Source organism: Mastomys coucha, unplaced genomic scaffold, assembly GCF_008632895.1.
Source record: "Mastomys coucha isolate ucsf_1 unplaced genomic scaffold, UCSF_Mcou_1 pScaffold18, whole genome shotgun sequence".
NCBI classification, from domain to species: Eukaryota; Metazoa; Chordata; class Mammalia; order Rodentia; family Muridae; genus Mastomys; species Mastomys coucha.
The window spans coordinates 89,875,475-89,890,598 of NW_022196900.1; the positions used below are offsets into that span (position 1 = coordinate 89,875,475).

The window sequence follows — 15,124 nt, forward strand, 5'->3', positions numbered from 1 at the left end:
ATAGACCATCTTAATATATACACCATTTCTTAAATGAATGTAACCTGTTCTCTGTGGGCTGAGAATGATGATAATCACTTGTCAAGTAGCTTTGACCATAGCTGGAAATCTGTATTCAAAAATCGTGCCTACAATTCATTCCTTGGCACAGCAGAACTGTCAACTCTCAGCTTAGCTAGGATGGAGGTAAAATCCTTTGGTGATGTGAGGGTCATTGAAGTACAGCCTTATTACAATGAAATCCAATGTCTAAAAATTGTTCTTATTTTGGGCTTGTACCACAGTAAGAGCCAAGATTTTAAACTCTACTAAAAACAAAACAAAGAAACAAAAAGATTTATGTTCATTTAAAAAAATACGAGTAGTGATGTATAATTTTAAAATATACAGTTAATATATTTGGAGTTATTTAAATTCATATTGAGACAAATGTATATATTTTCAGTATTGCTGTAGACAAGCATCTACATAAGACTGTTCAATTGGTTGTTGTTTTATATCAATGTTTATAACACTCATTTTTATTGTTACAATATTTTATGAATTTTAAAGAATATGAAAAAATAAAAAAAAAGAAAGATAAAAACAACAACAACAACAACAACAAAAACCTTCCTGTTGGTCTTCTGGCAGCTTCTCACTGCTCCCAGAGACTCCCCTGATTGGCAGAGTGATGTCAGCTGACAAGGACTCATGCGGTGCTTTATTGAGGCAAGACTATGGAGGATACATGATGTCTGGAGGGGGTATAAATAGGACTCACAGTGACAGAGGCTTGCATAGCTGGCTTTGCAATGCATCACTGGTCTCGAGTCTTCCTATTCTTTTTGTTGAGAGACACGACAGAGAACTTCTGGCGTTCCTGCTGGTCCTGACTCATGCCGGTTCAGTGGAGGCCTGGCTGTTTCTACTGGGTCGTGACACTGCTGCTGATTACTGTTGCTATCTTTTTAAATTTTTTTAGATTTATTTACTTATTTTATGTATATGAGTACACTGTAGCTGTACAGATGGTTGTGAGCCATCATGTGGCTGCTGGGAATTGAACTCAGGACCTCTGCTTGCTCCGGCCCCACTCTCTGCAGTCCAAAGATTTATTTATTGTTATGTGTAAGAACACTATCTGTCTTCAGACACCAGAAGAGGGCATCAGATCCCATTATGAATGGTTGTGAGCCACCACGTGGTTGCTGGGAATTGAACTCAGGTGTGGAAGAGCAGTCAAGTGCTCTTACCCGCTGAGCCATCTCTCCAGTCCCCAAGGACACTTATTAAAAGTAGGTTTTGAATAAAAACAAAACACTTTTTATTTTTCTTCTTTAGAACTCTCACCTTTGTTGGGGTTGTGCTGCTATATATTCAAGTACTAAATACTGGCTAGCCCCCAAGATCCGGTTGCCGCCCGTGAGGAGACCCTCAAGTCCATCAAGTGATGCTAGGTAACCTTGCTCCCCAAGTTAACTGGTCAATAATAGGCTAAAGCCTGTGATTGGGCAATAGATAGAGGTAGGCAGGTTTTCAGTTACCAGGCTGGGGGACGGGGGTGGTGTCACAGGTAGAGAGGTAGAGAGAGGGGGAGGAAGAGAGGAGGAAGCCACCATGAGAGAACATGGACCATGACCACACGGCCAGGAGAAGGTACATATGGCTGAGGTATTAGTCAGAACAGCTCCAGTCTGCCTAACCTAGGCTTACTTACGGCTTGTAAATAAAATACCTGGACTGTGTGTCTGCTATGCTGGTTAGCTAGAATACATCATTCATTTTACACAGCTTTTTCCTTGACAGCTTCTGCTTGGCCTGCCTGGATGGGCAGCATTGCTGTGCTGGTGCCTTGGGGCTGGAAGCAAGTAAAAGAAGAAGTATTTCAGCTCTGCAATGGTGACAGTTGATCTGAGAGGCTGCCCAGAGACTAAGAGAGGGCAGCATGCACACTGGGTCAAACGGCCAGGACAAAGCAGAGGGCCGCACACATTTCCCCATGCTGCTCAAAACAGTGCCTAACTGCCGGGCACTGGTGGCATACACCTTTAATCCCAGCACTTGGGAGGCAGAGGCAGAGGCAGGTGGATTTCTGAGTTCGAGGCCAGCCTGATCTACAGAGTGAGTTCCAGGACAGCCAGGACTACACAGAGAAACCCTGTCTCTAAAAACACCAAAACAGTGCCTAACTTAAACTTACAGATTGACTGGGGAGATGGCTCAGTGGTGCAGGCGGAGTACTGCTCATGCAGAGAGTTCAGTTCCCAGCACCCACGCTGGTTAGTGACTCAAAACCACCTGTAAGTCAGGCTCCAGTGTATCCAGTGCTCTCTTCTGGACTCCACAAACACCTGCACTCACACACGCACACACACACATATATACATAATTTAATTGTTAAACGATCTTTAAATATCTGTATTTTGTTTTTTAGATTTTATTTAGGTGTATGGTATTTTGCTTACATACATGGACATCTGTGTACCATATGCCAAACAGAAGCCAGAAGAGGGCTTTAGAGTTACGGACAGTTGTGAACAGTCATGTGGGCCCTGGGAATTGAACCTAGGTCCTCTGAAACAGCAGCCAGTGCCCTTAACTACTAAGCCATCTCTACAGCCCTTAAAACTACGTATTTAATTTTAAGTGCATGTGTGTTTTGCCCACATGTATGTAGGTATTTGCTCCACATGTATGCATTGTGCCTGTGGAGGTCAAAATAAGGCACCAAATTATGAATATGAGTTATGAATACTTGTAAGCTGCCATCTAGGTGCTAAGAACCGAATCCTGATCCTCTGCAAGAACAACCAGTGCTCTGAACCACTGAACCATCTCTCCAGTCCTAACATTTTAATATATATAAAAAAAAAAAAAGCTGAGCAGTAGTGGCACATGCCTTTAATCCCAGCACTTGGGAAGCAGAGGCAGGCAGATTTCTGAGTCCAAGGCCAGCCTGGTCTACAGAGTGAGTTCCAGAACAGCCAGGGCTACACAGAGAAACCCTGTCTCAAAAAAACAAAACAAAAAACACCCCCCCCAAAAAAAACAAAAACAAAAAAACCCACATGGAATGTTTATTTCATTAGAATTTATTTTGGTTTGTGTGTGTGTGTGTGTGTGTGTGTATGTGTGTGTTTTATTTTCTGAGACATTTCTCTCATTATTTAACTCTGCCTGATCTGGAGTGATGAAGACCAGGCTGGGCTCAAACTGGCAACAGTCTTGGATATTTTGGGATTACAGGTGTAAGACACCGTACTGGTCTTTGTTTCTGAAATTTCTCTGTAATACCGTAATTGGCCATAGGTAACTGCAACTGTAGAAAATGAAGCCGCAAGCAGGGAAAGGCTAGCGTGTGCCACCCCTACTACTTTACAGAGAAGTTCTGTGGCTTAACCAAATTCACAAATCCAGTAAGTAATAGAGCTGGGCACAGTCCAACGCCTCTGGCTTCCAAGTTCACCCTGTAAAAAATGTGCTATCTTAGCCGAAGCTGAGCCCATCTTCTATGAGAAGCACTGAAGTTTCAAAGTCTGTATTCACACAGCATGTGGATTGGTGCACAGCCAGAATTCCAACTCTGAGTCGGTGAGCCAACTCTGGGTATTTCCACTGTTGTGTGCTGCCCCCTAGTGCTCGTATGGGAGAATACAGCAGAGGCAGGCAGCCCTTAAGGGAAGCACGCAGCGGGGCTTGCAGAGCCTGATTATGGCACCCATCTGCAGTCCCCTGAGCCCCAAAGTGGCTGCGTGTCAGCTTCAAAACAGCCATCCGTGTGTACAGTTGTAATGTGTTTGACTGCTTCGCGATCCTGAAACCCAATAGGTCCAACCTAAGTTACCACCGTTACACTCCAAGCTCTCTGTCCATCCAGTGGCAGGAGTCAAAGATCTAGATGATTTCTGATATACCTCTCTTCTGTCAGCAGACCACAGAGCCAGAAGCCTGAAGTGGAGACTGGAAAAGTATAATCAAACATAGCAGAACTACGATGGTAAGAACAGAGGCCGGATTTCGAAGCTATCAGGCATAAGGTCAGGAGACACTGCTTACAAAGCCAGGCCTCCAGGCTGCGACCCAGGACTGGTGTGACCTGGTGGGTAGAGGATTGATATCCCCAGCATGCTCTGGGCTTGAAGAAAAATGAAAATCCATTTCAGTGCTGAAGTGTAGAATACTTACCTAGCATGTGCAAGGCCCTGGGTTTTAGCTCTAATACTAGAAAAAAAATCTTTTTTTTTTTTTTTAAAGATTTATTTGTTGGCCGGGCGGTGGTGGCTCAAGCCTTTAATCCCAGCACTTGGGAGGCAGAGGCAGGCGGATTTCTGAGTTCGAGGCCAGCCTGGTCTACAGAGTGAGTTCCAGGACAGCCAGAGCTACACAGAGAAACCCTGTCTCGAAAAACCAAAAAAAAAAAAAAAAAAAAAAAAAGAAAAGAAAAGAAAAAAAAAAGGTTTATTTATTATTATAAATAAGTACACTGTAGCTGTCTTCAGACGCACCAGAAGGGGACGTCAGATCTCATTATGGGTGGTTTTGAGCCAACATGTGGTTGCTGGGATTTGAACTCAGGACCTTCAGAAGAGCAGTCAGTGCTCTTACCTACTGAGCCATCTCAACAGCACAAATCTTTTAACTAAAATAGAAAAATGTTTTCTGTTCGGAATGTAGCTCAGTTGGAAGAGTGCCCACCCACATGCATGGAGTCTAGGTTCTATCCCAGCACAGCATAAGTCAGGCAGGTCTTTAATAGAGCACTTGGGGAGGGAGGGGGAGCAGAGGTTCGATGCCATCTTCAGCCAATTAGAGAATTTGAGGCCAGGCTAGGTAACATTAGTTTCTGTCTCCAAAAAATAAACTTGTAAAAACCACTCAAGGAGAAAGGGTGTTAATCTGGATCCTTCGCCCCAGCAGCCCCTTCTGTTCTTTGTCTTGTTGGACTCTAGGCCAGTGAGCTACTCTGTTGTGCGTTCAGAATGTCATCTTTTGTTTTGTTTGTTTTAACAAGAAGTGAAAATTGAGCATTTTCTTGGCTGGGCATTGGGGAGCGGGTGCACACCTTTAATTACAGCACTTGGGAGTGGTCTACAGAGCAACTTCCAGGACAGACAGAACTACACAGAGAAACCCTGTTTCAAAACAAAACAAAACAAAACAAAAAACAAAAACAAGGGCTGGAGAGATGGTTCAGCAGTTAAGAGCATTGACTGCTCTTCCAGAGGTCTTGAGTTCAGTTCCCAGCAGCCACATGGTGGCTCACAACCATCTGTAATGGGATCTGATGCCCTCTTCTGGTGTGTCTGAAGACTGCTACAGTGGACTCACATACATAAACTAAATAAATAAATCTTTAAACAAAAAAACAAAACAAAACAAAAAATTGTGTATATTCTTTTCTTTTTTTGTTTGTTTGTTTATTCTCATTTTTATGGTTTTTATCACAGGGTCTCATTACATAGCTCAGGCTGGATTCAAGCTCACCATGGAGTTAGGACTGCCCTCAGACTTGAAATCCCTGTTTCCAGCTTTCCTGGCTTTTTAGTTATTTTGTTGTGTACATGTGTGTGTGATGTGTGTGTGTATGTGTGTGTGTGTGGTGTTCATGTGTGTGTGTGGTGTGCATGTGTGCATTGTGTGCGTGGTGTGAATGTGTGTATGTGGTATGCATGTGCGTGTGATGTTCATGTGTGTGTAGTGTGCATATATGTATGTGGCATGCATGTGTGTGGTGTTCATGTGTGTGTGTGGTATGCATGTGTGTATGTGGCATGCGTGTGTGTGGTGTTCATGTGTGTGCATGTATGTATGTGGCATGCATGTCATGTGTGTGTGGTATTCATGTGTTTGTGTGTGGTGTGCATGTGTGTGTGGTGTGCGTGTGGTGTGTGTGTGTGTGTGTGTGCGTGTGCGTGTGTGTGTGTGTGTGTGTGTGTGTGTGTGTGTGTGGTGCGCATGATGAAATCTATAATCACCTAGGAAACAGGCCTGTGTGTGTGCAGAGGCCAGAGGAGGAGATGTGAACTCAGGCTCTCACACTTGTGTAACAAGTACTGTCACCCCCAGCCATCATCCCAGGCCCCTTAAAGCACGCTGAAGCATCACCTTAACTGTAATAACTCCATTTATAGTATATACAACCTCTATTTCAAAACTGTTTTCATCACTCAAACAAGAACTGTGTACCTAAGAAGCAATGGCTGCCCACGACCGCCAATCCAGCAGTCCTCTCCTTTTGCCTCTGAATTTGACTATTCTTAATATTTCACATATCCATTTTATTTTATTTTAGGCAGCACTGGGTACTGAACTTAGAGCCTGATGCACTGCGGACAGACACTCTTCCACTAAGCTATATTCCCAGGGAGCAATATTTCATATTTGTGGAAACATACAGTGTTTGTCCTTTCTTGTATGCTTTATTTCACTTAACATAAATGTCTTCAAGGTTCATCTATGGTGCAACATGGTGTAGAATAAAAAATATCTTCCTTTTTATGACTAAACAATATTCATATATATTGCTTATCCAGTCATCTCTCATTGAACACTTGGGTTGTTTGACAACCCAATCCCAGCAACCACATGGTGGCTCACAACCATCCATAATGAGATCTGATGCCCTCTTCTGGTGTATGAAGACAGCTACAGTGTACTTACATATAATAATAAATAAATCTAGAAAAAAAGAAGAGTTAAACTACCACCAACAAAATTCATTCACCTGTTGATTTATCCATTTAGAGGGTATGCCATGAAGCTCGTGTGGCAGTCCAGGGACCACTTCCATGGTTCCTTCCTTCCGTGATTGGAACTCATCAGGCTTGACTGCAAGCGCCATTACCCACTGAACCATCTCATCTGCCCCATGGAGTCTCCTTTGTTTGTTTGTTTTATGAAATAGGTTGGACCAAATGAATTTGCTACTTTTTTTTTTTTTTAGATCAAAGTAGCCCAAATAACAGCAATGTGGTATGATTCAGCCTAATACTGTGCCTAGACACAGCAGTTCTGTTTGGTTTTGGACTGTATGAGAAGGACGACTAGTACAGTAAGCCATACTTTTGGTCTCCATTTGTTTCCTATGCTCTACAAAGATCGCTCTGCGTGAATTTTCTCCACTTCTGTAGTTCCTGTCAGCAGTGTTTTCTGAGGCCACTATGAACAATGGTTTTTGTTTGCTTGTTTGGTTTGCTTGTTTGAGACAGTCTCCTATAGCCCAGGATGGCTTTGAACTCCTGATCTTCCTACCTCCACCTTCCAAGTGCTGGGATGTCAGGCTGTGGCAGAACACCTTGCTGAAAGAGTTTCTTTTCTTTCTTTCTTTTTTTTCTTTGGTTTTTGAGGCAGGGTTTCTCTGGGTAGCCGTGGCTGTCCAGGAACTCATCCTGTAGACCAGACTGGAACTCACAGAGATCCATTTGCCTCTGCCTCCCAAGTGCTGGGATTAAAGATGTGTGCCACCTGGCTGAATAGTTTCTACCAGTCCCTTGTACACACTTCCTTCCAGCACAGTACTGCAAGAGCGTCTCATGAATGTGCCCTAGAACAGGCCTTGCTCGTCTCAGAGTGCACAGAAGTGCCACTGTACACCATGGGACTCATTTTCTGAGTTCCAAAGGAGAATATGGTGTGCTCCTTGCCCCAGAAGGAAATGTGATATACTGTGGGAAGGCCTGCTATCGGGCCTTTGCTGGGAAAAGCACACTATGTGCACTTGCCACAGGGATTTCTCCCAAATCTGTTATTTCCATGTGTGACTTTCTTCATCCTCCCCAGTTGACAAAGGAACCTTCTTTTTAATTTGTTTGTTTACTTATTTATGTATTTTTTTAAAGATTTATTTTATTTATTTTATGTGTATGAGTACACTGTAGCTGTACAGATGGCTGTGAGCCATCATGTGTGTGGCTACTGGGAATTGAACTCAGGACCTCTGTTGACCCCGCTCACTCCGACCCTGCTGGCGTAATTCACTGTAGCTGTCTTCAGATGCATCAGAAGAGGGCATCAGATCTCATTACAGATGGTTGTGAGCCACCCTGTGGCTGCTGGGATCTGAACTCAGGACCTTCGAAAGAGCAGTCAGTGCTCTTACCCGCTGAGCCATCTCACCAGCCCCTTATTTATGTACTTTTTGAGACAGGGTCTTTCTACTTAGCCCAGACTGTCCTAGAACTCACTCTGTAGACCAGGCTGGCCTGGGACTCACAGAGATCATCTCTCACTACCTCCAGAGTGCTGGGATTAAAAGCACATACCAGCACATCTGGATAGAAATGTCCATATCTGGGGGCTGGAGAGATGGTTCAGTGGTTAAGAGCACTGACTGCTTTTCCAGAGGTCCTGAATTCAATTCCCAGCAATAGAATTGGTGGCTCACAACCATCCAATGCCCTCTTCTGGTGTGTCTGAAGACAGTGACAGTGTACTCATATACATAAAATAAATAAATATTTTAAAAAAAAAAAGAAAGAAAAGAAAGAAATGTCCACATCTACAGAGAGGAAACTGGAAGACAGAAAATGACTTGCCCATGTCAAACATTTCTTGCCAACTCTTTTCTGTCATGTCTCCCTTCTGCATCAGTTTCTACATCAGCAATGTGGGGTGTGTGTGTGTGTGTGTGTGTGTGTGTGCGTGATAATCTTTGACTCACAGATACTTCACACATTTCTTTTTTTTTTTTTAAGATTTATTTATTTTCTTTATATATGTGAGTACTCTGTCACTCTCTCAGTCACACCAGAGGAGGGCATCAGATCACTTTGCAGGTGGTTGTGAGCCACCATGTGGTTGCTGGGACTTGAACTCAGGACTTTTGGTAGAGCAGTCAGTGCTCTTACCCACTGAGCCATCTCTCCAGCCCCCACACATTTCTTTATCTCCTATCAGTAACATTTGTATGGTCCCAGTTTGGGGCTACCATGAACGAAATTTATATCTCAGAGGCTGGTGGAAGTAAGGGGTTTAGCGGGGACCTTAGAGACCCTCATCACTCACATCAGTCAGCACTGGTGTCCAGTTATTCATCCATTGATAAGGAGAGCAGATGCTCAGGGTAGAGTAAGCCCAGAATTCCTACCACCCAATGCCGTAGACTCCTAGGGGGCCTTCCTAGGGAAACGGCTTTTGGCCCCCTCTGTCATTCTCCACGTGCCTCTAAGGACCACAGGGCCTTAATTCTTCCCCCTATTCAGGGTTCAAGGTCTCTGCAATCTGAGGTTCCTGTTTTCACCTGCCTATTTGCAAAAACTGAAGAGAAGGTGAACGGGTCAGCCAACCGGAAGCCCCTAGCTCTGGCCTAGGGCAAAGAAAGATAGCAGGGTCTTTGTTGGGTGTGGAGGTACATGCCTGTAATCCTAGCACCCCACAGGTAGAAGGAGCAAGTGTTCCAGGCCAGCCTTGGCTACATAGTGAGCGAGAGGCCAGCCTGGGATGCATGAGATTTTATCTCAGAAAACCTAAACAATCTACTGCTGCACCCTTCAGAACATACCTGATCCAATCTGATCTCAACTCGAAGAAGGATAGGATGTGGTTGATGCTTGGCTAGAAGACCTAAAAAAAGAGGAGCTGAAGGGATGGCTCAGCCTCAGAGTGCACTGGCTGCCCTTCCAAGTCCCAAGGTCCCAAGCTGGGTTCTCAAGTACTCACATAACATCTCACAACCCTCTGTAACTCCAGTTCCAGGGGATCCCATATCCTCCTCTGCTCCCTTACCCCTGTGGGCATCAGGCATGCACGTGATACACGGATATACGTGTAGGCAAGACATCCATACATATGAAAATAATGTAAAAACGAGAAACCTAAATAACTGAATATGTAGACGGACAGGCAGATTGACAACCGATCATCACCTAGATATTTCCTAAGCATCTGGTATGTGCCAGGCCCTGTACTAGGGAAACAAGACCAGCCCTTACCCTCAAGGTCAGAGGCTAAAAAGAGGAGACAAAAGACAGGAAAGCAACAGTTTGCTGGAGACTATCATAAAGAGCGCAGAGAATTGTTCCATAGGACAGAGCTAGGGACTCTGGGGTCTGGGACGGCATCCCAGGAGCCATGCTCTTTGAGTAGGAGCTTTGAGGCCTGGTAGGCACTCCATGGGCTCTCCGACACTTCCAGGACTCTGGATCGTAGAGCGGAGAGGGGACCTGTGTTTTCAGGAGCCGCGTCCAGGAGGTTCTCAGGGCCTCAGTCTCCAGGCTAGGCCGGGGCTGGGCGGGGCCTCGGCCAGGTGCGCGGCGGCGCTCCGCGGAGCCAGGAAGTGTGTCCCCAGCGGCGACCCGTGCCGCGCTTCCGCGAGACGCTTACCTGCGACCCAGGTGAGTGCAGAGGGGGGCGGGGGAAGGGCTGAGCTGAGGCGGCTCACCTGGCTGGGCAGGTAAGTCCGGCGCGGGTCCGCGGGGGCGCGGAGCGGTGCAGCCCCGGGTGGGTGACCCCGGAGGCCGCGCCTGAACGGCGGCAGGCCGCAGGCCCCGCTCCCCGGGCCCCGACGTCCACTTCCGGGGTGCGCGGGCCCGGCCGGAGCGGCCCGAATGGGCGCGGGGCTGTGCGGGTCGGGAGGCCTGGGGTGCTAGGACCGGGCACCGGACGTGGGACAGCGTCGGGAGTCGCGGGCCGTGGCGCTGGTGGCAAGCGAGGCGGTGCGCGCTCCGACGGCAGCGCGTTCCCCGCCGCCTGGACGCGGCTCCTGCTTGCAGAGGAGAGCGGCTGGGGCTGCGCCTGCGGGGTGCACCGTGTCCTGAGCTCGCTCGAGCTGAGCTGACCGCGGCTTCCCGACCCTAAGTTTGCTTGGGCAGAGGCTGCTGCAGCCAGCTCGTCCGGTGGACACAGGGAGGAGATCCCATGGAGAGCCCCCGAGTGTGTGTGTGTGTGTGTCTGTCTGTCTGTCTATCTGTCTGTCTCTGTGTTTTGCGGGGACTGTCGGAAAGGTGAAGGCAGTGAGAAGTCAGAGAGTCCTGGGGCCGCCAGACCTTGAGGCATCCTTGGGATGCCTTCGAATGCCACCGAGTGAGGAGAGAATGCCAAGAGAGTGTCTTCCCAGGCTTTCCCTAAACACCGAGCTCCACCCCCAAGGACACTAATCTCTCCCCTTTTGAGAGATGAGCTTTTTCCATTTTTATTTTACATCACATTGGTTTATTATTTATTTATTTATAATTACATTTAAGTTAATTTAATGTATATTTTGTATTGCTTTTTTGGGACGGGGGTCTCACATGGCCCAGGCTAGACGAGAATCCAATATGCAGCCAAGGATGACTTTGAATTCCTAATCTTCAGACACGGGCCCCCTCACTACTCTAAAATGAACTTATTTAAAGATGAGGAAGCCGGGACAAGAGTCATGTCCCAGACCAAAATAGAGGCAAAAATTGATCCCACTAAATGAAGTGAGCAGTGTCACTGAATTGGCAGAAGGGATGGACCAGGGACAGTAGTGGGAAAAGGAAGGTACAGATGGATGGTTCGAAGAGGTGCTGAGGCAAGGCACTACCCAAACCACAAAAAGGAAGTCTGACTGCTTGGTTGTTTGGGTTTCAGACAGGGTTTCTCTTGGGTAGCCCAGGCTGATCTTGAACTCAAGGAGTCTGCCTGCTTCAGCCTTTCTAGTTCTGAAATTACCAGAGGGAGCCAACAAACCTGGCTTACCCCTGCTCTCTTTCTCTCTCCTTTTGTTCCTAACTGGAGATGTGGCACGGAGCAGAGTACCTGGGGTGAAGAGCCTGGCTTACCATAAAACAAATCCTGTTCCTTCTCAGCCTGCCCACTTGATCTGTCCTCTCTGTTCTCTGAGCTTCAGATTCCCGAACTGTGCAGTGACAGTAAATTATTCACATGGCAGTTGTAAGGACTGAATAACGTGGAAGGTCTCTGGCTAGAGCCAGTTTCCAGCCCACTCACTGCTGTTTCCTCAGTGCTAAGCTCAGTGCCGGCCTGTGGAAATGTGTTGGATACAACTGTAATGAATGACTAGTAGTCGGTCCTAAAGCCTTGATGGCGGGGCAAGAAACAGTGACCCAGCCTAGTGTCCCGCAGACCCACAAAGTGGATGGTCAGTATGTGGGTGCCGAGGATGGATGGTGAGACTCTAGGCGATGGGGTAGTAGAGGAACCCTCTTGAGAACTTGGGTGAGGAGTGGAATGAGGGTCTGAGTACAAAGAGGAGTGTGCTTGTGGGGGCCTGGGGTAGGGCTCTATTGGTAGACACTTAGCGTGCATTACACCCGAGTTAGATCCCCAGCTATGCATAAACCAGCACTTGTGAAGGCAGGAGAATCAGTGGCTCAGTCTTATTCCCAGCTACATTGTGAATTTGAGACCAGCCAGGGATACATAAGAGCCTATCTTAAGAAACAGGTGTGGGGCTGGAGAGATGGCTCAGCGGTTAAGAGCACTGACTGAAAGGTCCTGAGTTCAAATCCCAGCAACCACATGGTGGCTCACAACTATCTGTAATGGGATCTGATGCCCTCTTCTGGTGTGTCTGAAGACAGCTACAGTGTACTTATATATAATAATAAGTAAATCTTTAAAAACAAAAACAAAAAAAAGAAACAAGTGTACCAGGTAGTGGTGACGCATGCCTTTAATCACAACACTTGGGAGGCAGAGGCAGGAGGATTCCTGAGTTCAAGACCAGCCTGGTCTACAGAGTGAGTTCCAGGACAGCCAAAAGAAAGAAACAAGTGTGACTTTGGACAACTTACTTAACTTTTGTGCTTCAGTAGAGTGGAATAATACTAAGAAGGCCTTGAGAATTAATAGATTTATTACAGGCAACACGGTTAAAGCAATAAAAGCTGTCTGCAGTCACTTTCACCGGAGGTGGGGCTCCTGAGGTGAGGGAGCTAGTCTGTTTTACCACTTTGTCCATAGAGTGAAGAACATTTTGTTTTGTTGTAATGGAGTCTTGCTATAGTATGTGTTCATCTCAAAGTCATGATCCTCCTGCCTCAGCTTTTGTAGTACTAGAATGACTGCTGTGTGCCACCACATTCAATTGTGAAGAACTTTAAAGTCACTTAATACAATTTGTTTGTATACTTTTTTTTTTTTTTAAACAGAGCAGCCGGGTGAGAGGTGTTCAGAGGGAGATTGCCTCCTTCCCTTTATGCACTTCCCACACAGGCACACACTGCTCCCTGATGGCTAGTTCCAGCTCTGATCGCCTAGAGTCTAAGACTTGGTCTTTTCCCCAGTGGTCTTACCCTACCATAAAGTCACATGGAGTGTGTTTGTGCCATGATAGTACCTTCCAAAACTGGCCCTATTCTAGGCCTAGAGGCAGAAAGGGGGCTAGAGAGTCAGCAGAGGGGTACAAAAAGAGGGGCTCCCATCTGGCTAGAGGTCCTTGAGGTCCTTGGAGAAGGAAAGCTGAGTAGACCCCAGAGAAGACTAAAGTTTCAGGAAGAAGGAATCCTGGGTCCTCATCCAGCACAACAAATATTCCTTGTCTCTACATGAGCTGTCTAGGCATGTGCTGGCTGGCTGGTTTAAGCCACTGATGTTCACACTTCCGATGTGTGTCCCTCTACCCCTAAGAACTATAGCGTCTGACTCTAAGCATTGGTACCAGGCTATTCTGCTTCTCATAGAAATATATCTGGGGTTGGACATCTGGTTCAGCTGGCACACCTTTAGTTCTAGCACTCAGGAGATAAAGTCAGGTAGATCTCTGAGTTCAAGACCAGCCCAGTTAGCAAGTTCCAGGACAGCTAGGAACTCTGTCATAGTGAGACTCTGTCTCAAATACATACTTACATACATACATTCAGCTGGGTGTAAATCCTAGCACTCAAGAGGCAGAGGCAGGTGGATCTGACCACAGACTGAGTTCATTCCAGGATAGCCAGGGCTACTGTCCTGAAAAACCAAAATAAATAAATATAAGATTAGATATATTACATGTAAATATAGGATTTTTTTGTTTGTTTGTTTGTTTTGTTTTTGTTTTTTTGTTTTTGTTTTTGTTTTTTTTTTTTGGTTTTTCAAGACAGGGTTTCTCTGTGTAGCCCTGGCTGTCCTGGAACTCACTCTGTAGACCAGGCTGGCCTCGAACTCAGAAATCCACCTGCCTCTGCCTCCCAAGCGCTGGGATTAAAGGCGTGCGCCACCACCGCCCGGCAGGATGTTTTCTATTTGCACTGGTTATCCCCATTTTTCCTCCTGATCCTTGGCCCTATGCAGACCACACTGGAATTAAATGACAAGTCTCTGAAACCAGGCTTTCTGCCCTCTCCTCAAGGTCACATCCCAGTGTGTGTCACAACGTGTCCTTCCTTTATTTGATGTCATTTCATCTCACTGTTGGTGGCGTTGCCTTTGATTATTTGCTTAAAGCAGCACCTGGGAGATCTCTCTAGCCTTGTGGGGCTTAAATCTGCCACTGGATGCAGCAAGTATAAGAGGTCAGAACAGGAGTTCTAGTGGCATTTGCTGTTTGTGGAGGTGGCACTGTTTTGTCCAAGGCATGCAATAAATTGTTTATTTGTTTGTTGTTGTTTTTTGAGACAGAGTATCGCTGTGTAGTCCTGGCTAGCCTGGAACTTACTCTATAGACGAGGCTGGCCTTGAGCTCAGAAATCCATCTGCCAGCCTCTGCCTTCCAAGTGCTGGGATTAAAGATGTATGTCACCACTGCTCGCTCTAGGCACACAATTTATAAGGGCCAGAATGGGAACTAGAAGGCAGAGATCCTGGTGTCCACAGCTTTGTTCCTTTCGTATTACTTACTAGGCCTTAGGACTCAGTGATTAGATCAGGTTACAAGGTTAAAGGGTCAACATCTCAAAACACAGGGTAAATGGGCTGGAGAGATGGCTCAGCAGTTTAAGAGCCTGGCTGCTATTCCAGAATATCAGCCTGTGTTCCATTTCTAGCACAGTGGCTTAAAATACAGGCTAAGGACAGTTACTGCCCAGCAAAGCCTCCCCTTGTTTAAGGCCCTCCTGAGTATGGGATTGCATCACCCTCAGGGCTCCTCAGTGGCTCATCTGAGATCAGCTGTCCTTTCAGGTTCCACATGCTTCATCCTGGGAGGTTTGGGTTGTCTTGAGATAGTATATAGCCCTGGACTCTCTACATAGACCAGATTGTCCTCCAATTCACAAAGATCATTTGGCATCCCCCC

General features: G+C 46.3%; 1 protein-coding gene across 3 annotated transcripts in view; it reads left to right on the plus strand.

The window, feature by feature from the left end:
* The first annotated feature begins 10,116 nt into the window (after positions 1-10,116).
* Kdf1 (keratinocyte differentiation factor 1) overlaps positions 10,117-15,124 on the plus strand; it is a 12,782-nt gene continuing 7,774 nt past the window's right edge. For 2 of the 3 annotated variants that reach the window (XM_031378973.1, XM_031378975.1), the window contains exon 1: positions 10,117-10,313. The gene's annotated coding sequence lies outside the window, so the exon portion shown is untranslated. Of the gene's footprint in view, positions 10,373-15,124 lie in introns of all 3 variants that reach the window. The other variant, XM_031378974.1, reaches the window with a different exon arrangement.